Here is a 24,862-nt window from a genome sequence, read left to right as displayed (position 1 = left end):
GGCCACAGCAGAGAGCTGGACTGGAAGAGGAGCAACCAGGACAGAACCAGCGCCCCAACCAGGACTAGAACCCAGGGTGCCAGTGCCATCCTCCACTGCTTTCCCAGGCCATTAGCAGGGAGCTGTATTGGAAGTAGAGCAGCAGGACACAAACTGGCACCTATATGTGATGTCAGCATCAAAGGCTTAACCTACTATACTACAACACTGGCCCATCTAAACATTTTCAAAATAACAATTATTTTTTACATACTCTTCCAGATAATAATTTAAAAACTGAGTGTGTGTGTGTGTTATGAGGCCAATATAACCTTAATACCAAATCTGACAGAGAACAATAAGACACAAAATCACTCTTATGATATAATCATAAATATTAGCCAATCCAGTCTAGCATAGGTAGAATACATCATACAACATGATTATGTTAGACTGATTTCAGGAATGAAAGGTTGATTTAACATTTCAAATCAGTCTTCATAATTCACCACGCTAACAGAATAAAGAAGAAAAGTTATATGTTACTCTCAATGGAAAACAGATAAAACATTTAATACAAGTCAATATCCATTCATTATAAAAACTCAACAACTAGGCATAGAAGTGAATTTCCTTGTAAAGAGGACTTCTCTAGTAAAAGTATATACAGGAAGCACCGTTATTGTTTAACGTTATTAAGCTATTTGATTATTGGAAATTTCAAACCCACCCTTCTTCACTGCATGATGGAGGGCAGGGACCCTACAAACCCCATTTCACTTTGGCAGCTGGTCCTGGGTGAAGCTGCACTAATAGGGGCCACGAGAGAGAGGCTGCAAGGCTAGAGAAGAAATGTGGAGCCTTCTCCCCTGTTTTCTTCAGTTCCTGTTTGTATCCACACATCCGAAGTTCATCCTGGCGGTGACAGTTGTTTCCAATGGCATCTGTTGATTCCAGTTTGCAATTTTTCCCTGCTGTGGAATTACCCCTTCAGAAATACTAAGACAAGCCCTGGAGTTGCCCCCTCCTCAGAGGACTGTACCAATTTCCAACGGGACCCTCCTCAAGGTCCCCAGGCACCAGCACCAGTCAGGCAATGACCTGTGCCCAGGAGTTTTGACCTAAGTCCATGAAGACTTTAACCTAAGCCATTCAGTTTGATTGTTTGTCTCTTTGTTTGTTTATTTGAAAGTCAGAGTTACACAGAGAGAGGAGAGGCAGAGAGAGAGAGAGAGAGAGAGAGGTCCTCCATCTGCTGGTTCACTCCCCAGATGGCCGCCATGGCCAGAGCTGTGCCGATCTGAAGCCAGGAGCCAGGAGCTTCTTCTGGGTCTCCCACATTGGTGCAGGGATCCAAGGATTTGGGCCATCTTCTACTGCTTTCCCAGGCCATAGCAGAGAGCTGGATCAGAAGTGGAGCAGCTGGGACTCGAACCGGCGCCCATATGGGATGCTGGCACTGCAGGCCAGGGTGTTAACCTGCTGTGCCACAATGCTGGCACAGCTATTCAGTTTTATGAGTATCAACCTCTTCCCTTTGCTTTCCCAGCTCCAAGGTAGTGGTTTCACCGCTGGGATCTCTAGAATCTCCTCTTTACCTTTCTTCTCCAAAAAGTAGTTAGTTAACAATTCTTCAAATCAAATCCTCTCTCAGAATACCTAGTGTGGTTTCTGTGTCCTAATTGAAACTGGAGCCAGCATTGTGGCAGGTTAAGCCTCTGCCTGTGATGCTGGCATCTCCTATATAGGCACTGATTCAAGTCCCAGATGCTCCACTTCCAGTTCAGCTCCCTGTACTGTGCCTGGGAAAGCAGTGGAAGTTGGCCCAGGTTCTTGGGCCCCTAGACCCATGTAGGAGGCCCAGAAGAGGCTCCTGCCTCCTGGCTTCAGCCTGGCCCAGCCCCAGCCATTGTGGCCATTTGGAGAGTGAACCAGTGGTTGGAAGACATTCTCTCTCTCTCACACACACACACACTCTCTCTCTCTCTCTCTTCCTCCTCCTACTCTCTCTGTAACTCTTCCTTTCAATGAATAAAAAATAAATCTTTTTCAAAAAAAACTACCACAGATGATCCTTCTTTAAAATATACTGGAGGTCCCAGCCAGTATGGTGAGACCAGACAAAGAATTAAATAGTAAAAATATTAGAAAATATAGATAGTTCTTCCTATAAAATGATTATGTAGAAAGTACAAAAGGATGTATTATGAATTATTAAAATAAATAAGTGGAGTTAGCAAGAGTGGTAGATCAACATATCCAATCAATATGAAAACTAAATTCTATTTCTAATTCCCAGCCACAAATAAGGAGAAAATGAAAAATTTTAAAAGATTACATAATAGTATCAAAATCACACAATATTTGTAAATTCAGGGAAAAGTGCACAAAGAATTCTTGACAAATTTTCAAAAGACTTAGGCAAACAAAAGAATCACATTCACCAGCCAGGATTACTCTTTATACTACTCTGACATAAAAATAAACTTCTTTCATGCTAAGCCAATGAAATCTAGGGATTTATTTGTGAGATATGTTAGTAAAATAGATATATACATATAAGAATAACAAATGTTTAGGCTGAAAATGCAAGTCAATGTAACCTTATTTGAAAATCAGAGTTACACAGAGAGAGGAGAGGCAGAGAGAGAGAGGTTTTCCATCAGCTGGTGGCCGCAGTGGCTGGAGCTGTGCTGATCCGAAACCAGGAGCCAGGAACTTCTTCCAGGTCTTCCACGTGGGTGCAGGGGCCCAAGGACTTGGGCCATCTTCTACTGCTTTCCCAGGCCATAGCAGAGAGCTGGATCAAAAGAGGAACAGCCGGGACTCGAATCAGCGCCCAGATGGGATGCCGACACTTCAGGCCAGGGAATTAACCCACTGTGCCACAGTGCCAGCCCCACTGTAACCTTATTTTCTCAGAGATAAATTAACTGTCTAGTTAAATTGTGGTTTTTATTAGGTTTTTAAAAGAGGTTTTAATTAAAAATCAGTCTCCCTTTCTCCAGCTTTCACCGTATTCCTTTCATCAAGCTGAGAATCTTCCCTCAAGGAGAGGTTGAGCCAGAGTGGTCCCAAGGCCATTCCCCTGTCCAAGGGAGGAAACCATGGGAAGAATACCTCTTTCACCATCTGCTCTCTTTCATCTCCAGCACCGTCCTATTAAAGGGCACAGAATCAGAGATTTGCCTCTCTGGCCCACTGGTGCTCCTAGAATTTCTGCTCTAATCCACAGCACCAGCAGTTGATCCTGTGATCCTCCACCCTGCCCAGCTAGTGAGTGACCCAAAGCCGGCTGATTATTGGTTCATCAGAGACAACTAAGAATCTCCCTTCTAAGGCTCGAAGGTCATTCAGATCCCTTTTAAATCACATCATGCCAATAAGAAAACAAGAACCGAGGAAATCAGCCTACAAAGAGAAGCTGAGAGAGGCTGGCATTGTGGTCTAGCAGGTAAAGCTGCACCCGCGCCACTGGCATCCCATATGGGCACCAATTGAGTCCCAGCTGCTCCACCTCTGATCCAGCTCCCTGCTAGCGTGCCTGGGAAAAGCTGCAGAAGATGGCTCAAGTCCTTGGGCCCCTGTACCCACGTGGGAGACCTGGAAGAAGTTCCTGGCTTTGGTCTGGCCCAGCCCTGATCTCTGTGTGTGTGTGTGTGTGTGTCCCCATAACTCTGTTTTTTAAGTAAATATTTTAAGAGAAAAAGACCAGAGAGCAATGCTCGTGTCTGGAGGGAGGCAGGAGCCTCTGCATCTGAAAGGAAAAAGGCAAAGGGAAACCACCTCACTGCTCCTGCTCCTTTTGAGGTCTTGCTATCCTTCCTGAAAATGAGTTCAGTGAGCCTTCCCCATGGGCTTCCAATAAGCCCCTCTTCACTTGAGCTAATTTGAGTTGGCTTCTGTTGTTTGTAACCAAATAGACCCTGATTGAGACTGAGTGTGTTATGACAGTATTTCACCAGAAGTCTGAAAAAGAGATGAATCCCGTCGTCTTGTGGTTATCCTCTGTCAAAGTACAATTCTCCAAATATTAAGAATCTAATTTTCATATAGATAGATAAGTAAGCACATGTCAACGTTTTATTCAACTCATTAATGAGGGAAGCAGCAGGATGACAAAATGGTACAAAAGAGAATATGAAAAAATAGGATGCCTATCATCAATGAGGAGGAACAGAATGAAGAAGTAAGATTGCAAATCCAGATGCAAGGCTGGTTAATGTCCAAGAGCCCAGCAAAGCCATTATATTTGGACAGAAAATTAAAAATCATCACTGTCTAGTATAATAAAAGGTCTGAGCCCAACCAATGGTACAAGCTATGTTGCATCCCCTTAGAGAGTGAGAGGACCTAGATCAATACTCCTCCTCAAACTGTTTGAAAATGCAGATTCCAAGGCTGTGGCCCCAGGAATTCTGATCTTGGGCAAGGCCTGAGAATTTGTATTTTAGCAAGCTCCCAGGTGACCTTGTCAGCCAGTAAACCACACTTTCAGTAACATGACCTCAGATGACATTGAAAGGTCATGAAGTAATCCTTTTGCTTTATTTCCAAGTTCTGAATAATTTTTCTGAATGCTCCACTCAAGGTCCCCAAGGAAGAACAAAGCCTCCAGATGAGGGAAAGCGAACCAAAGCTAAACAGCGCTTTACTTTTGGCTAAAGATCTGAGTTCAAAAATTTTGAGTGAGGAGCTTAAGCTCAATAATGCTAGGTCACAAGGAGGAGTCTTTTCTTCCTACGCCAGGCAGGTCTCGGCAGCATTGAACCAAAGCAAGCCCTCGGCCATTTTTTTCCCAACTGTTCTTTGAGTCTCTGATCTTGCTAAGGCAATACAGGGGAAAGCTAATAGCAGTCACAGCAGTCAGTGATGGAGGGGAAGAAAGTAGAAAGGAAGAGATAAATTCCTTCCAAAATGAGGAGGCAACCTGGTCCAGGCTGCCCTTCCAGAAGACCTCAGGCTGAAGTAGAGAAGAGACCGTCCAGTGGGAGAGCAGAGAGATGCGGCCTTCCCACAGCAGCAGTCTCACTCTTCAGACTGCTCTGGCTCCAAATTACAGGACACCCAGTTAAGCTGAATTTCAAATAAACAATGATTTTTTTTAAGTGTGTGTGTCTCAAGTATTGCATGGGACTTACACTAAAGAAAAATTATACATTGTTTATCTGCTATTCAAATGTAACTGGGCATCCTATATTTTTATTTGCTAAATCTAGCAACCCTAGCAAGGGACCCTCAAAAGGGCCACACCATATGCTCCAGCCCCATGGCATGGGATACAAACTTAGATACTCATGAGTGCCAGAAGGATGCTATAATTGAAGCAATTACATTGCCGCAATCAGAGCTTGAGTACTACTCTGAAGGGGGCAGCCACCATACAGTTCCAACCGATTGCCAGCAACAGCATTGCAAGCCAGAGTTACTAGGTCTGATTTTTCAAGAGATGCCAGAAATTGAGAGTTTTACTTAAAATCTTCCAGTATTTGACTGTTGAAAATTCAAATTTTTTAAAACACTAAACTAGAGCAAGACTCTCAGCCTCCTATGGAGTTGACCCAATCCGTGTTCTCCAGTCTCACCAAAGCAGGTCTATACTCCTCCCTGGGTAAAGATCTCGAACTTAAGGCCTTGTAGAGGAGGCCAGTTTGTCCAAATTTCCCAAGAGAATAACCTTACACTTCTTCTCCTAGATACTAAATTCTCCAGGTTTTCATTCTTGCCTGGATTAATCAAAAAAAAAAAAAAAGTTTTAATAGACACTGTGGTGGTCTGTTTGCCTAGACTTTCCTGGTGGATTTCAACCCAGGCATGAGGGTTTCAGCCACATTTATCTCACCTCTCTCATTTTGACAACAGTGTTCTTGCAGTCAAATAACGGACTTAAATCTTAATTTCCTAAGATGGTGCTTTGCTGCACTGCCGGCCGGCGATGTATTCTTCTACCTTCTCGGTAGCTCACACTGGCTGATGCTCTCTTTCTCCTGCATCTATTAAAGCATCTTCACTTCGCTGTCTTATTTTAAAGTAGCTTCTATGGTATGGAATTACAGATTGATACATCTTGTTTTCCTTAGTACCTTATGACTGTAAATTGCACAACTGTAAATTTCCCTCCAATGTTTAATTCTTTATATGTTTCTGCCAATAAATTTGCTATCATCTTTATCTTAATACATCTTTTTTCTATGACTGGTTTTAATATTGCCTTCTTTTTTTTTTTTTTTTTTTTTGACAGGCAGAGTTAGACAGTGAGAGAGAAAGACAGAGAGAAAGGTCTTCCTTCCATTGGTTCACCCCAAAAATGGCCACTACGGCCGGTGCGCTGCACTGATCTGAAGCCAGGAGCCAGGTGCTTCCTCTTGGTCTCCCATGTGGGTGCAGGGCCCAAGCACTTGGGCCATCCTCCACTGCCTTCCCAGGCCACAGCAGAGAGCTGGACTGGAAGAGGAACAACCAGGACAGAACTGGCGCCCCAACCGGGACTAGAACCTGGTGTGCCGGCACTGCAGGTGGAGGATTAGCCTAGTAAGCCACAGCGCCAGCCAATACTGCCTTCTTGTCACAGATTTTAAGTAACTTGATAATGACATCCTTTGGTGTAACTTCCTTAGAGTTTCTTGTGCTTGAGGTTTGTTGAGCTTCTTGGATCCTTGGATTTAGAGTTCTCAACAAATTCAGAAATTTTTCAGCTATTATTTCTTAAATATTCTTTCTGTATCTCTGCCCCTCCTTCAGAAACTGCAGTTACACACATATTAGAGCATTAAACGTCGACTCTTGCTTTTTTAATTCTTTTTTTTTTTTTGTTATATGTTTCATTTTAGGTATTTCCCACTGCTGTATCTTCAAGCTCAGTAATGTTTTATTCTGCATTATCTAATCACTTATTAATCTCATTCAGAGTATTTCTCATCTCAGATTTCATTTTCATCTGACATGGGCAAGTGTTGTATCTAAGGGGATCACAATTATCTCCTATGCGTTTTCCACTGCTTTGAGCTTCATGCAGCATCAGAAAGATGCAAAACAAGCTAGAAAATAAAAGTGCACATACAAAAGTGACCAAGAAGTTTCTTTCAAAGTTTTGAATCATATGATTTGAGTCAGCTCAATGAATACTACAGAAGTTGGAGGTGATGGAAGTAAGGGACCAACATTGCACCTGCTGTTTGGAGGACCCTCCTGGGAGGTTGAAGAACCTCCAAAATAAGATTTGCTCTTTTGCTTTCACTGTGCTTCCTTTGAGAGAGGATGGGAAGGAATCAGAATTAGAATTCAGAGTAAAGAAGAACAGGGAGTCCTTCATAATCCATCTTCTTGCTTTCAGATTGTGAGATCAGGTGGATCTGGATCTGAATTCCCAACTCTGCCTCTCTTGTGTCATTCTGGCAAGTTACTTCAAATCTGTAAGCCTTGGGTCTTCACCTGCAAGATGAAGATAGTACTGCTGGTCTCATGGGTCTGTCAAAAGGAATAAATTGCATCTTATTGGACAATGAATGTAAAGCAATGAGCATAGAGTTTATTGTTATGGCATCCTTCTCATATCTGCTGCTGTCATTACCAGGACTATGATTGAAGATGAAAATATCAATAAACTGACTGACATGGAAATAATGGGCAACTCGGGGGATTGGAGTTACAGGTGATTTTTTTACCTCTATCTGAAATGAACATTTATTTATTTTCCAAATTAGAGAAAAAATAGATAGTACTTTTCAAAGTTGATCAGTAAGGGCTGTGGCACAGCAGGTTAACACCCTGGCCTGAAGTGCCGGCATCCCATACGGCCGCTGGTTCTAGTCCCAGCTGCTCCACTTCCTATCCAGCTCTCTGCTATGGCCTTGGAAGGCAGTAAAAGATGGCCCAAGTCCTTGGGCCCCTGCACCCACGTGGGAGACCTGGAAGACACTCCTGGCCCCTGGCTTTGGATGGGCACAGCTCTGACCATTGTGACCAATTGGGGAGTGAACCATCGAATGGACGACCTCTCTTCTCTCTGTGTAACTCTCACTTTCAAATAAAAATAAATAAATAAATCTTTAAAAAAAAAAACAAAAATATAAACTTTAAAAAAAAAAGTTGATCAGTGTCCTTTTGGGATTCTCTGCAGCTCACACAGGTTGATGATTGCTTTCTACTGCATTCCAGGTTGGGCCACAGATTTTCTGGATGCCAGACAGTTAAAAGGGCTCCAGACTACATGATCACTACCAAGTTTATCAGACAGATCCTCATGGCAAGGGTACTGCCTAGACACCCAAAGAAAAAGCAACCAAGCAGAATCCTGAAACTGAAACTCTGGAGGGAACATGGCAGCCTTGGGCTCTGGCTCAGGGAATGCAGTGTTGTCACATCGTGTCTAGCTCCTGGTGTTATGGCACTGTACCTCTGGCACAGTCAGCCTGTTCCCCAGATTTCACAGTCTGTGCCTTTTCTCTGCCCATGTGGGTATGCATGGGAAACCAAACCAAACAGCTCTCCTTGCCAGAAGCTGAGCTCATGGACAGTTATTTGAGAAGGTCCTGGGCTCCACCAGTGTTGATCTCCTCTTCTTGTATGAATTCAGGAGTCCTCGCTCTTAAAATGACACAAATATCTGTGGCAGTCTTATTTCCTCCAGAGCATCATGGGCCAACTCCCAACCAGCCACAGCCTTTCTCTCCCTGCCAGGAAATGGCTCCCCTTCAGGAACCCGCATGCCCCAGAGAAGTACTGCTGGCTGCTTCTTTGGTCTTCTTGGTTTGGGTAGATCAGCATAATGTTTGGTGTTGAAAGTGGTGCATGATTAATTTCTGCTAATGATTTTCTGCCTTGCCTCCTCGACTCCTTTCAGTCATTCCAACCAAATTTCAGCATGAAATGATTCAATGCTTCATTTGTCTGCCTGAGGAATTCACTGTCTGATTTATCCATTTGAAGCCTCCCTTTGTCCCTAGATCCAGTTTCCTTCTCTTCTTTGACATTTGATGTTTCTGATTCTTCTTTTCCAGCACTGCCCTCCAACCTGGAGTCAAAAAATGCAAGCAACAATAAACAGAAAGTCTGATTCTTCTGTTGTTGGCATGACTTATCAATCCTTGTCAATAACTAGCAATTTAATAGGTGTACCTTTTAATAAAGATCATCTTTACCAATTCTGCCTCCACAGCTAGATTCTCTGAATGGCCCTTGATAAACACATGCAAAATCCTATCACTCCTCTGGTCCTATCTTCTGGACTTATTCTCTTTACAATGGATGGAATAGAAAACACTCAGGTAGAGCCAGCATTGTGGGATAATGGTTTAAGCCTCCACCTGCAGCACTGGCATCCCTTATGGGCACTGGTTCAAGTCCCAGCTACTCCATTTCCAATACAACTCTCTGCTAATGCACCTGGGAAAATCAGCAGGTGATGGCCCAAGTGCTTGGGCTCCTGTCACCCATATGGGAGACCCAGATGAAGCTCCTGGCTACAAACTGGCCAAGCCCCAGCTGTTGCAGCCATTTGAGGAGTGAACCGATGGATAGAAGCGCGCTCTCTCTCTCTTTCTCTCCCTCTCTCCCTCTCTCCCCTTTTCCCTCTCCATCTTTCTCTGTAATCCTGCCTTTTGAATAAATAAATAAATCTTTAAAAAAAACTCAGGTTTCAGAAAGCGGACTCAACTGTGTCCTGAGCTTCTCAAGTCAGAGCCACTGCAGAATGCACACCGTTAGCCTGGGGTCACTATGGTTATGAAGCAACCTAACAGTCCTGCCCCGCTTTCCAATAGCAAGGACCATGTTTTGAGAGCCAGAATTATGGTCTGAAAAGTGAGTTTCTTTCTTTCATAGTAGACCCCCAGGTACATGTGGCTGAGCTAACTGAAAGAACAGAGAATCTCCGTTGATGGAATGTATAGAAGAGAATTACCAACATCTAACATACACTATTCTGACTCTTGGGTGAGTCTGAGTTAAAGTCCTTTTTCCCACTTGAATGTGTCTGTCCTTACAGCAAAAGGAAATTGATGAGCAGTGGGGAATCTGAGAGTACCCAAAGCCTCCAATGCTGACCTTCTATCAACCATGCAAGAGAGGTGGCTGGTGACATAGATGTTAAAAGCATAGCCTGAATTGGTACCTGGCCACAGACTATCAGTGTTACTGTGAAATGATCATCTGATTGGTAATTTAAAATTGGCATGCATTTGGTTTCATTAAATCCAAATCAAGATGAGCAGTTTCTAAATTGCTTTCCACCAGTAAACAAACTCAGTGTCTTTTGGGGGGGAAAATGAAGAGGATGTTTGTGGATGAAGAGTTGTCCCTGGACAGGAGACTATAAACAAGCCAGGCTTATGTGACCCTGAATGATGGTTAGGATAAATGGTTTGGAGCCATGACTAAATAGAGTCCCCGGATATTAGCTCCTGCCTGAGGCAGCTGAATAAAGTGAGATTTTTTTACCTCATCCCTGTAATTCTAGCCCATTATAAAAGTTGACTCATTTTGCTCCCTGTATCCTTTGCTCCTGAGTTCTGCTTATTTAGACTACTCTAGATGATTCAACATGAATTACTCTACAGGTTTATTCCAAAAGCTTTTATTAAACACCTGTTTCATGCATAACACTGGTTTGGCCAGGAGAAGTACAAAGGTGGAAAACCACTATCAATAATATTAGGTTCATAATGGAAATATCCAAGTGGATAACACAAAGTCATGAAAAGAGGTCATGATTGTTATAAAAGAGATACAAGAAAGAACAAAGTAAGCATATAGCTCTGAGTTGATAGTGTATAGTTAAGGTTAATTGTCTGATAGAGGCTCTATGATTTTCCAAGGCAGAGTAATAGTACACCATGATTTCCAACTCTTAGTCATGGTGCATGGTGCCTTGGTTTATGGTGAGCCGATATCCCCTTGTTAAACTCCATTTGGAAAATGCTGGGAAAACACTTCCATGGTGCAGAGGAAGATGTGTTTGAAAAGGGAAATAGGGTGTGATGGAAAGACACCTTGAAATTTCCCAATGTGAGGAAACTGGCCTGGCCTTCTTTGCTGCATTTGGGCTTCTCTGAGGTAGAAGTGTTTGTCTGGTCAGGGCTTGCCTGTTTCACAGGAGGCAGAAATGGTTCTATGGGGGATTAACCCCACCTGAATACATTGTGAGGGCCCTTTTCAAAACTCTGTTTCCTTTAGCCAGTAAACATGTTTACTCAGATGTCAGTGAGCACCAAACAAATGCCTGGAGCCAAAGTTAACCAACAACATGTTGTAAAGGCAAAACCACAGTGCCCCTACTTGCTCGTTGACCAAAAGACATGGTTCCCATTTATAAAATCCAGATATGCCATCACAAAGGTAAATAAAAATAAAAAGAATAATAAAGTATTTTATCCATTGAAAAAAGGATATACTAGATAATAAAAAAGTCAGACTTGTCAGAATATTGCTTTCTGTGTGAAATTTTTTCATGAATTTTATTTATGATCCAAACACATTTTATAAACCAGAGTTGTGGCAAAATATGCCTGACACGCACTCTTCTCTGAAGGGAGGAGAGAACATCCACTTTGCTTATGGCCGTGTCCAAATACCGATAGAGTCTATGGTCACAGAAGGCGTCCATAGCCTTGGCAGCCCATGGCAAGAGCCTCAGGTGATGACCAATGTCATAAATAAGAGTGTTAATTGTTAAAGGAACAACAGAAGTCATTGTGCACTTACTCCCCATATAGGACCTCTGTCCCTAATGAGCTGTAAAAAAAAAAAAAAACTGATTTAATACACTCGCACATAAACAGAAATAAGTTTTGCAGTTGTTTCTGTAATTCTTTTCCATTATTACATACTTGTAGCTAAGGGTAAGGAGGGTGTGTCTGTGAGTTATTCCTATTCAGAGAATTGAGAATGAGAAGAATTCTAGTTGTACTATTGCTGTTTGTATGACATTAAAGCTAATATTTTAATCCCATCTCAGCCCATATCTGTGTGACCTTGAACATTTTCTTTAATTTCTTTGAGATTCTGGAAATGGGAGCCATGATTCCCTAACTTGCAGAATGGTTGTGAGGATTCAATAAATAATGCACTAAAGTATGTAAGAAAAAAAAATATGCTTCACTGAGTAATAGACCATGGGAGAAGAATGTCCACCTTGGAGTCAGTTACCACCAATATTCCTAATGGCGAATTGTGTGTTACGTTGGCAGGTTACAAATTGTTCTTGTGTTCATGTCCTCACCTGATCCTCACAGTAATCCTATGAAGTAGTGGGGGATTCTGTCATTCCACTTTGACACAAGAGAACACCGAGGTTTGGAAGAAGGAGTGGCTTTCCGCCTGGGTGATCTGCACAGCAGGGGAGGGTCTGCTAATGACCATTAAGTCCTCCTCCAACCTCAGCATCCTTTCCACTCCCCCATGCTGTCTCCTGGGACAAAAGCCAGCTGCTTTGAGTAGCAGATATCCCAAGGGGACAAGGAATTGCTCAACCCTCTCATTAGTTCAAGAAGTTATCCATTCATTTAAGAAGCCCCGGTCGGGGCACCGATCCTGTCCCGGTTGCCCCTCTTCCAGGCCAGCTCTCTGCTGTGGCCCGGGAAGGCAGTGGAGGATGGCCCAAGTGCTTGGGCCCTGCACCCCATGGGAGACCAGGAGAAGCACCTGGCTCCTGCCATTGGATCAGCGCGGTGCGCCGGCCGCAGCGCGCCTACCGCGGCGGCCATTGGAGGGTGAACCAACGGCAAAAGGAAGACCTTTCTCTCTGTCTCTCTCTCACTCTCCACTCTGCCTGTCAAAAATTAAAAAAAAAAAAAAAAGAAGAAGAAGAAGCCCTGTCTGAGTGTTCTGGGCACAGGAAATACAATGGTGATAGTGATACACACTTCCATCCTCACCCAATCATAGTCACCTGGAAAAGAAACCCAACTAAATAAGCATCAGCACTAGAGTATGGGGGCAAGTGTTTAGCCTCGCAGGTGATGCCCACATCCCATGTCGGAGTACAGCTTCCTGACAATGTACACCTTGGGAGGCAGCGGTGGTAGCTCAAGTAGTTGGGCTCCTGCCAACTGCTCAAAATACCCAGACTGAATTCCCAGCTCCCAGCCTCAGCCTGTCCCAGCCCGAGTCAACACAAGCATTTGGGAAGTGAACCAACAAATAGGAGCTCTCTCACTCTGTCTCTCCCTTGTCTCTCACCTCTTGAAAAAACAAATTTTTGAAAAGAAATTTTTTAAGTTTTAGCCACTGGCCTAAACTCAGTGTACCCATCATCTGTACTATTCAACTATCTCTAAGTTTTATTGCCTTTTAAATAACAACAGCAATTGTTTTTCAAGTGCCTACTGTGTGCCAGGCATTGCATTTGGCTTAGATCCATTCTCTAAGTGAAATCTCAGTATTACCCCAACTGAGTAATGTACAAAATCTTACACTAGGATTGTATTTTAAAGGCAAGAACACTGGAGCTCATAGAGATTGAGTAACCTAATATACTAGTAGTCATATATTGCCATGAAACAAATTCCCCCAAAACCTAACAGCTTAAAGCAACATGTATTTTCTCATAGTTTTCTGTGAGTCTGGAATCTCAGTAGGGCTTAGAGTGGCCCTCCAGCTTAGAGTCTCTTGAAAGGCTGTAATCAAAGTGCCAGCAGGAACCATAGTCATATCAAGGCTCAAATGCAGGAGGCTCTGCATTCACGCTCACTCACACGGCTGTCGCCAGGATTTACTTCCTCAAGGCCTAGTGGACTGAAGGCTTCAGTGCCACACCCAGTGGCTGCAGGCCATCCTCAGTCTTTGTCACTGTGGCATCTCCATGGGGCAGCTCACAACACGGAAGCTTGCTTCATCAGAGAGAGAATGCAAGGAAGGTAAAGGTCAAGTCTTTAAACCTGATCTTCAAAGTGACCTCGCATCATTTTAACATATTCTATTCATTAGTGTAACTAGGCACAGCCCACCTACACACAAAAAGAGAAGGTTACATGGGGAGAAAATATCAGAAGGTGGGAAAACTGGGGAGCCATTGTAGAAGCAGCCTATCACACTTGTCAACAACTAATTTGTAGTATATCTAGAACCCAAATCCATGTCTGTCTGACTAGCATAATGTACAGGTACTCATGACAGCAATGACACAGTCTCATCCAACACATGGATAGTGATGATATAATTTCCAATGCACTATTATGTGTGTGAATTATTTCAATCAACATGAACCATTTTAATTCTCATTATGGAGAAAATGGAAACTCATGGAGAGTAAATGATTTGTGGGCTTGTGTAGAGCATCTTAATTTTTAGTGTTGCCATTTAATGACTTTTTTTGGTTTGGAACTTAAATGACTTGCCCTAGATCACACCAGATAGAGCCTGGATTTATGTTTTTTACTTCAAATCACAGGAATCCAATGCTGCAGCTACACCTTTTATTGGCTTCTACCTGTTTTCTATGAAGCCCTCATATGTAGCTCCTAACCCTCACCCACCTGTGGGAAGTAATGTCAGAAGATCTTAAGGCCTATTAGAGGGAACTTCAGCCTTCCAGGCCAATCAGTCTGATTGCAGCTGCAAGACCACCATGATGGCAAAACGATGAAGTGGAAGAGCTCTGAGAACTTTGTGATTAGCTTCCTGTGTGTGGACAGAGATCCCACTACCCTCCCTAGAGGATCACAAGCTGACTTTTGCAAAGAGTTAAAAGGAGGAAAATATCCACCCAATATTCAAAGGGAGCATCCATCTGACTGTCATTCTTTTCCAGGTAGCTCTGGTCTCTTTACCCTTTCTCTCCCCAGTGGCAACCAGTCATTAAGTTCTCCCCCAAATACCTTTCAGATCCATCCTCTGTTGCCTGATCCATGAAACAGCTTCCATACTCAGTGGTCTTCTGCCTCTAGTGTCCAATTCTGAATCCCATTCTCCACAGCATCCTAAACTCAGATCTGATCTTGAAATTCGTCTGCTTTCTGCTTCTGATCTCAAAATTATTCAGTGGTTTTCCATTGCTCTCAGCAGAAAGATGCTATCCCTCATCATAGCATCAAGGTCTGCTGACATGGCCCCTCTTTTCCTTGCCAGCCTCAGCTCTCACCATACTCCTATCATCATCTCTGCTCCATCACACTGACATAGCATGGCCGGTGTTTCCCATGTGTCTATGGCTGTCCCTGATTTCCTACTCCCTTGTGCCTTTAACCTGGTCAGGACTCAGCCCTCGTATGTCCATTCCTCATGAAAGCTTCATAGACTGCTACCAGATCTGGACTTGATAGCCTTCCTTTGCCATCCTGCAGAATGCCTTGTTGTACCTGCAACACTGCATTGTTATTGTACAGTCAGTACTATGAGGACAGAACCTGAATTTGCCTTGTCTGTTAGACCCACTGTAGCCAGTATAACGTGAGGACCATGGCAGTGTGTTGAGTAAATAAGTAGATGAATGCAGTCCTTGCTGCCATGTTCTTGAATTAAAGGCCTCCAGTTGCTTACTCATGAATCTGTACATTACTGATCCCCCGGTAGTTCTGGTGACTCCAGGGAAATTGTCTACCCATTGGTGCCCCCACTATACGCACAGCCTAAGGCAGCCTATTCATTCATTTGTTCTGTCTGCAAGCATTTGTGCCAGGTAAGTGTTGTCCTACAATAAAGTCAAAGACAAGCTAAGCATTTCAGAGTCCAGATCAAAATGAGCTCTCAGTCTGGTGTCTGGTGCTTACGCTAGTTCATAGAGTCCCTTGGGGGCACAATGCATCCATGTTTATAAAGTACCTTAATGAAGACACTACCTTGCTATTACTGTGCTCTCTCAAATGCATCTGATTTTTACTCACTGTAACATTAGCAGTCTCTCCTGAAACACTATAGTCTTCTACTGTTCCATTTTTGTTTTATTGTTTAAGTTTTTGGAATATGTGACCAGCAGCTAGCATTACCCTTTCTAAATTGATGACAGCATATGCACCAGCTACAACATTTTTTGCAGTTGTTGTTGCGATGGTAATAATTTTAGAAGTTATTGTTAGAAAGTAATGCAGGTCAGCAATATAGTCAGTAATATACTTTAACATTTTATAACCCTTTCTTCATTTCTTTCTAGTTAAAAAATAAAAAATAAAAATTCTTTTGAGAGGCTTAGGGATTTGTGAGCTTCTATAGGACTTCAGGTCATCATCATTAGAGTTTCCATAGTTAATATTCCAGGCTACGAAATGCCACATTGTACCCCACAAATATGTTCAGTTTTGAAGAAATTAAGCCAAAAAATAAATATAAAATATAGAAAAATATACCCCAGAATTCTTTAACCCTTGGAAGGAGATGAAATACCCCAGCAAAATGGAACCAATTTTTTTCCTCCTCAAATACTTATTCATTTATACATGTATTTCTTTATCTTCTCACTGGTTCTAGTACCTCGAATACAGATTAGATAGCACTGGCTCAGTACTTACTATGTGCCAGTCACTGTAGTATGTTTCCATTAATTATTCATGGCAGCCTTAAACAGCCAGTACTCTTGTTATTCCCATTCTGCAGATGAGGATGCTGAGGTTTCACAAGGTCAAACAGGTTACCTAAGGTCACACAAGTATAAAGTGGGAGGACAGAAATTTGACCCCAACTCAGTCTGACATGACAGCTCACACTCCTCAACCATTGTATCTCCAATTTCCCTACTTCCAGAAATACTTAAGGTGACTTAAAAAATCACATTCAGTACATAAGAAAACACAACATTAAAGAAGTAAAGAGGGAAATTAAGGTAGAAATAAAGAAGATGAAGTTAGATTGCACACCCATGAAGTCTTGAGTACTTGGTAGGAGAAAGCAGCAAATTTGGTTCTACATGTTTTCAGTGAAAGAGGAAATGTGTTCATTTGCATGCTATACAGCATCTGTGAAGTCAAAAACAAGCTAGGTGCTCAGGGGAAAAACCTTGTCTGTCCTGGTACTGAAATGTACCTGAAAATTTCTCACTTGAGCCTCTTAAAAATGACTGTATACTATAATGACAGACAGACTGTCATCCTCACACCATCACTGCAGTACATATTTTGCATGTAATTAGTGGCCCTTGTGTAGTACACTGAATAGTGGCTCCCAAAGGTATCAGATCCTAATCTCTGGAGCCTGTGAATGTTACCTTATAAAGTAGTGAATTCTTCTTGGAAGTAACCAAGCTGAGGATATTAAGTAAGATTAGAAGATTATCCTGGGTTGTCTGAGTGGGCCCTAATTTAACTCAATGTAAGGTTAAGGACGAAAAGTCATTTTAAAAAGAACAGATTCCAAAGAATATTGGATAAAGTAAAATTCTATTCTGATGTAATGGGAGAAAAACACGTTAGAAACTAGGGCTGAAAGAAAACTTAGTAAACAAGAAAAAGTTATCAGAAATCTCAAATAAGCTGTATATTAAATGCCTCCCTCCATTAAATTCATATAGAAGACGAAGATATCTACTGGCATCATTGAATTGGAAATCGTAGTCAATGCAATGAGACAAGAAAAGGAAACCAGAGTTATAACTTTCAAGAGTACCAAGTACCAAAGGAGCTGTATTCAACATGAGACGGATGACAACTTACAAAGGGCAGGGAGAAGATGAGGCAGCGCTGGATCTCACCCTGAAGGTGTTTCCCAGACCAAGAGTACTTGAGTTTCACTTTTACAAGCTGAGAAATGCCAAGATCCACCAAAAATGGAGAGACAGAAAAATCTCATCCCATAAAGCTAGGGACCCAAAGGGCTATCCTCCCAGAAGAAAGAAAAAACAATTTTTTAAGTTATACCCACCAGCCACTTCCACACATTATTTTATGCCAAAATTCACAATGTCTGAAATTGTCTAAAAAATTTCTCAACAATTCTACAATGTATACATTTCAAAATATATAATTTAGCTATAGATGATAAGCATATAAAATTTTTGACAATTGAAAATGAATACATTTAAAAGTGACAATTTGCTTGAGTTACATAATAAGTATTTAGTTTAAAATGGTCTGAACTGGTGATGCCCTCAGATGCATTGCAAAAGCAAATATGCACTGGAAGAATCACCTTATTCCTGCTCAAGAATTCTCTCTCTCTCTCTCTCTCTCTCTCTCTTCTCTCTCTCTCTCTCTCTCTCTCTCTCTCTCACACACACACAAGGTAGCTAAGTTTTTCTCCAATAATTCACTAAACACACAGACACACACACACAATCTGTCACCAAGAATGAGAAGCTACTGAAACGAGGCAAAAAAAAAAAATGACTCCAAAAGAACTTAGATATGGGCATCATCAGTCAAAAAGTACAAAATGATGGAAGGGAGCATTTGGCTTAACAATTAAGTCATTTCTTGGAACACCCACATCTCATATCAGAGTCCCTCTGTCCAAGTCCCAGCCACTGCTAGAGAGGCCCCTAGACCTTGCACATCCAGACCCATGAGCCGGAATAAATCTATTTTCTTTATAATGTTAGCCTGACTCAGGTATTTTGTTATAGTAGTGAAAAGCTGAGTAGTACATGCGCCTATATATATATATATAAATCTATTATAGTAAATGAAGAGTTCTGTAAAGATCTGCTAAGTAGTGGATTATGTTACCTCTAAGGGGAAGTGATTTATCTGATTACCTAGACAGAGAAATGAGACAAGAGAATGTGTGGCTCAGCCAGTGCCCTTTTCTGTACTAGAATTTAGACCCAGACCACCTGCAGGACACATTTGTTCTTTTCTCCTCCAGGTAACAAACACCAGGCCAGACTCTGCCTCAGAATAGGCACAGGGCCATGGACCTGCCAATGCCCAACTAATAGCTCCATCCCTGCCTGCTTGGACAAGTTCATCCCAAGATAAGAAGCATGTTAGCCTTGAGTTCAAATAGCATTTTCCAATCCTGGTTTTTTTTTTTGTTGTTTTTTTGTTTTGTTTTGTTTTGTTTTGTTTTGTTTTGTTTTGTTTGACAGGCAGAGTGGATAGTGAGAGAGAGAGAGACAGAGAGAAAGGTCTTCCTTTTCAGCCATTGGTTCACCCTCCAATGGCCGCTGCGGCCGGTGCATCTCGCTGATCCGAAGCCAGGAGCCAGGTACTTCTCCTGGTCTCCCATGCGGGTGCAGGGCCCAAGCACTTGGGCCATCCTCCACTGCCTTCCCGGGCCATAGCAGAGAGCTGGCCTGGAAGAGGGGCAACCGGGATAGAATCTGGTGCTCCAACCAGGACTAGAACCCAGTGTGTCAGCGCCGCAAGGCGGAGGATTAGCCTGTTAAGCCACAGCGCCAGCCTCCAATCCTGTTTTTATCAGAGGTAAATTTCATACTTTGACTCCAATCTGATTGCTGCATCTTTTTCTCAATAGGTTCAGCAATTGGCCAGGAGATGGATGTGAATAGTTGGCCACCTTCAAACTCCAACAATGAGAATGTAGTTAGGGATCGACTTGGAGAATCTGATCTCATAGCAGATTCAAAACATGGAAAGCCACAGATTATTTGTATTGAAAAAGAAACAGAGCCGGCGCCGCGGCTCACTAGGCTAATCCTCCGCCTTGCGGCGCCGGCACACCGGGTTCTAGTCCCGGTCGGAGCACCGGATTCTGTCCCGGTTGCCCCTCTTCCAGGCCAGCTCTCTGCTGTGGCCCGGGAGTGCAGTGGAGGATGGCCCAAGTGCTTGGGCCCTGCACCCCATGGGAGACCAGATAAGCACCTGGCTCCTGCCTTCGGATCAGCGCAGTGCGCCAGCAGCAGCGTGCCAGCTGCGGTGGCAATTGGAGGGTGAACCAATGGCTGAAAAGGAAGACCTTTCTCTCTGTCTCTCTCTCTCTCACTGTCCACTCTGCCTGTCAAAAAATAATAAATTAAAAAAAAAAAAAACAAGCAGGCTGCCTTAAGTCCTGTTCAGCTCAACATGGAGATATTTAGCACACATCACAGACAAACAAAGCACTACCTTAGGAGCCACTTAGAAGAACAGGACAGCTGGCGCTGCGGCTCAATACGCTAATCCTCCACCTGCGGCGCAGATACTCCAGGTTCTAGTCCTGGTTGTGGCGCCGGTTCTGTCCCGGTTTCTCCTCTTCCAGTCCAGCTCCCTGCTGTGGCCCAGGAAGGCAGTGGAGGATGGCCCAAGTGGTTGGGCCCTGCACCTGCATGGGAGACCAGGAGGAAGCACCTGGCTCCTGGCTCCTAGCTCCTGGCTTCGGATCGGCGCAGTGCGCCGGCCGTAGAGGCCATTTGGGGGGTGAACCAACAGAAGGAAGACCTTTCTCTCTGTCTCTCTTGCTGTCAAAAAAAAAAAGAAGAAGAAGAAGAATAGGACAAAATCCAATCTTGAAGGACATTAAAGTAGGGAAAGGGGGACAAACAGAAAAAGTTAATGCAAAACAAAGAAAAATAAGCAAAAAAGGAAGAACAATCAAAGCTCTGCACAAGCGAAGAGAGTAGCCAAATAATTCTACATTGGGGGGATCTTAGCAGATTTCACAGAGGAGAAGGTACTTAAGATCTTTGGACGGATAAGTCAGATTGTAGTGGAGAAATAAGGGCAGAGAGACTAGGGGAAGCAAAAGCATAAAGCAGGAAAATGCATTCCAGGTTCATAGAACTGAGTTACATGACACAGCTGGAACAAAGTAGAAAGGAAGAGAGGCCGACAGTGAGAAAATGGAAAAAAGGGGAATGAAGTCAGCCTAAGGGAGCTGATGAACATTTGGACTCAACAATTAAACATTGTGTGGGGAAGACATTTAGCATGGCAGTTAAGACGCCTGCAATCTGTATCCAAGTACTTGGGTTCTATACCTGGCTCTAGCTCCAGACTCCTAATGTAGATTCTGGGAGGCAGCTGGTGATGGCTCAAGTAATTGCACTCCTGCCTTCCATGTGGGAGATCTGGGTTGAATTCCCCACTCTCTGCTTCAAGACAGCCCAGTTCTAACATTTGCAGGCTTTGGGGAGGTAAAACAACAGACATTCTCTCTCTCTCTCTCTCTCTCTCTCTCTCTCTCTCTCTCTCTCTCTTTCTCTCTCCTTTCTCTCCTCTCTCTCTTTTTAATAAATAAGCTGTTTTTAAAATTTTAGCATTGTGGCAAGCCACTGTGGATTTTTGTGCCTGACTCAACACTGTCAGATCTGTGCTCTAGAAAAACACTTTTAGTGTGAAGGATGGGCTGGAGAAAGAAGAGAGGGTGTACAGTTGAAGCTTTGCTGCAGTAACAATCCATGCACAGTACACGAAGAGTCTGGGACGTCGTAAGACCTAGGAAAAGAGAACTGTTTTGGGCTCTAGCAAGAGACTCTGAAGGTGGGGCGGCAGTGGGGAGGGGAGTCCTCTCCAGGTGCAGTCTTGGCCACCCAGGAAGAGGAGGCAGTGCCAGGAACCCAGAAGGCATCGGGAATTGTGGTTTTTGGAACAGATTGAAAAGAAGATGTCACCACAATGCAAAATGAACCACTGGAGAAGTTACAAAGTAGCCCAGAAGCAAAACCAAGGGCTTACCTTTCTTTTTCTTTTTTAAAAGAGGGCCTCTGGCTGTGGCCCTAGAACAGGGTTTTTTCCATCCATCCCCAAGGCCACAGTTGGTCTGGCAGGCCACTGCTTCCTGGACAAAGCATCTGGACAGGCCCTGAAGTGGAGGCCTGGGCCTGGGGTGCAGCTGGGATTGGGAGCAGAATCTCAGCCGCATGAGCCACGTGGGAGGGCTGGAGCAACAGCCAGCCACTGTGGGGCACTCAGGATCAGACTCGGACACCTGCTCTGCCATTGTCTCATTTGTCTTCAGTTTCATTGCTGTTAAGCCTGGACAAAGCAAGCCTCATTGAACTATCTTGAGATCTCTGGAATGTGTATGCAGGAGCTCCCCTGTCTTAACGTCTTCCCTGCCGAGGCTCCTTTGATCCCTATAAAGGAGTTTCATTACACAAAGATTTCAGTCACTTCACTAGTTTGCCAAGGGCACAGAAGTCCACAACAAACTGTTTCTATCCATTAAGCCAAACTACCTTTCAGAAACCTGAGCAGCCGCTACCTCTGCCATTCACAGCACCATCTTATGACCTCTCTCCATGGAGACCTCACCTCCAAGCTTGAAAGTGGGAGATCTCAAAATAAATACCTTTTTCATATTTCTCTGTCTGCCACACAAAGATCCAATCTTCATAATTCCACACAGCCTGGCACAGCCTCTGCTGAGCACCTAACCCACTGATGAGCTGGGAGCTGGCCAGCCCACAGCTGGGGAGGTTGGCTCCGTACGGCCGACCTTGGCAGCTGGGGATGGTGCGTGCTGTTTGGGAGGCCTGCCTTATAATGGACTCAGTGTTCGAGGAGAACATGTCCCTGAACAAAGGGGCACTTGTATGAGCTGGACATTGGCTGCTGTTCCTGTTACCTGGCCCCCTGCTCTCATTCCATCCGCTCCTCTCTTCTCCCAAGGACCACTCTGGTGTTACCCCAGACATGGAGTCCGTTTCCAAACCCCTGCTGCTTAGCTGCTCCATCACATCCAGGGCCACTGAGAATAACAATAGCCAGGTAAGTCCAGCAGCTTGGGTACACCAGCACTCCCTGCCCATGTGCTCTCATGTAATGCTAGCACAGGCCTCGGAGGTAGACTCCCTTGGCATTCACACACTTTAGAAGTGGGAACTGAGGCTTAGAGAGTTCCATCAACTGGCATGCCATTGTGCAGCTAGCACACAGGGACGTGAGCCCCAGGCTGCTGCTCCAGCCCAGGGCCCCCTAACTGTCACTCTATACTTCTGAGCTCCTGGAGCTGAGTGGGCCTCCATTCACATTCTCCATTCCACTCACCAGACCCCTCAGAGAGGAAAAGGAAAAATATAAGCTGCCCTCCTATTGGTGCTGAAACTCCCTGAACTTTGGGCAAGGTGCAAATTTGAGAAAGACATAGAATAGAGTGGCTCAGTGTGCCAGAGACTAAAATTAGCAGGCTAGAGTTGGGATAATGAGAAGACTCTAACAAGATGGAATGTAACAAGGAAAGAGCCTTACAATCGACTCCACATGTATAAATCCAGATGGCTGGGAGACCATGGTTAAAAACGCTCCAGGGCTTCATCAACCTTGGTACTTACAACATTACTAAAATTATGGTACCAATAGCTAACTCCTGTTGAGCGTGTACTAGCTACCAGCACTGTGCTAAATGACTACCTTATCCCCCATTTATATCTAATATATAATCTTATAAGGTTAGGGCCCTTAGCATGCCCAGTTTACAAAGCAGGAAAACTGAGTGTCCAGAAGTTCTCCAGTGATCAGCGTGCAATTTTTCAATGGTCATTTACACAGAGAACAATTTAAAAACCATGCGAATATGAAACCTATTTACACACAACAAACATACTTCACCCATGCACCCAAGAAACTTCAATATGGAAATAGAAAAACGTTTATTAACTGATTTAATGGAAAAACACCTATTAAACTTTTGTACTATCCCTTAAACTGTACAGAATTATCTCACCTTTCTATCTGTGTGAAGTTTGAAGTAGGAATCTTTAGTCCAGAGATGACCTCTAAAAACGAGCCACTAATAATGACAGTATAATTTTGTAACATTTGTCTCATCTCATGTTATGAGTTTTCTGGAGCATTATACACTAATTAATTTGCATCCTGTTTCCACATTAGCTCTATTTATATGATTTCTCTCCAGTGGGAACTTTTACAGATCTTTGAAATGATTTGTTAAAATTTAAAACTGTGATTTTCTGCAATTCCCATGAGTAAATATCAGCCCCAGGACAAGAACCCATGCAACCTGATTTTTTTTTCACAGTTACTATCTTATGCTTTAATTTTTTAAATTTTTGTGTGTTTTACAACACATATATTATTACAGTGGGATATGTTATATAATGACCAAATAAAAATTAACTACACATTGAAGTTCGAGTTCAGCTTCAAAATTCAACCAGAATTTGTGAACTGACTTTTGGTTTTGACCAAGTGCCACCTTTCACATCATTTCTGACATCCTGAGCCTCTGAGCAATCAGTGGTCCTGTGAAAGCATAGATCATTGTCCTATCTCATTAGTGTAACAGCAGTGATTCTATAAAGAAGGCGCGCGACTTAGCGTCATTATTTTTTCAAACATTTCATTGAAATACAGTATACATATCAAGAAATGCATATAAGTGTTCCAATCAATGATTGTTTTTTAATCTTCTGAGCACTCACAACCAACACCCAAATGAAGAACAAAACAATACTAGTAGCCCAGGAGTGCTCACTATTTCCCCCTCTCTGTTTCTTTTCTTTAAAACATGGGGGGAAGAGTGTTCGGCTGTAGCGTCCTCCGATCCACACAGGAGGCCATTTAAACACCTGGTGTAACTGTGGCCTGTATGTTTCTAGATGAAGCCCATGCATTCCACACTGCCCTGTGCCACACCAGGCCACACACATAGCACAACGGCAGCCAGCCCAGAGGACCAGGCTGAACAATTAATGCGGGAGCTTTTGCTTTAAAGTGAAGACGATCAAGTCAGGAGATCAGTCAGAGGAGGGAGCTCACCCCAGCAAAGGAACCTGAACTCCATCCACACAGAAAGTTGAAGGGATCAACCACAAGTCCCTGAAGAAGACACTTCACCCAACTCCTCCAATACCAGAAGGGCTGTGAGAGGAAAAGGGACCGTATTTACTTTAGATGGTCGTAGGGTTGAACAATGACCAGAGGCTGGCACGTACAGGGACACAGCCTTTGGCCCAGCAGTCAGAGTGGGAGGGACAGAGACTGTTTTCACAGGAGGGGCCTGCATGGCAGAGTGTTGCCAAGGGGCCTCCAGAGAGCAGATGGCACCTGAACAAGGTGGCAGCCACCAGCCCTGTGCACAGTGATGCCCCAGCTTTGCGGATGATGTGCTTGGCACCTCC

Source organism: Lepus europaeus, chromosome 4, assembly GCF_033115175.1.
Source record: "Lepus europaeus isolate LE1 chromosome 4, mLepTim1.pri, whole genome shotgun sequence".
NCBI lineage: Eukaryota > Metazoa > Chordata > Mammalia > Lagomorpha > Leporidae > Lepus > Lepus europaeus.
The sequence above is the reverse complement of the archived record's forward strand: the minus strand, read 5'-3'. Positions refer to the sequence as shown.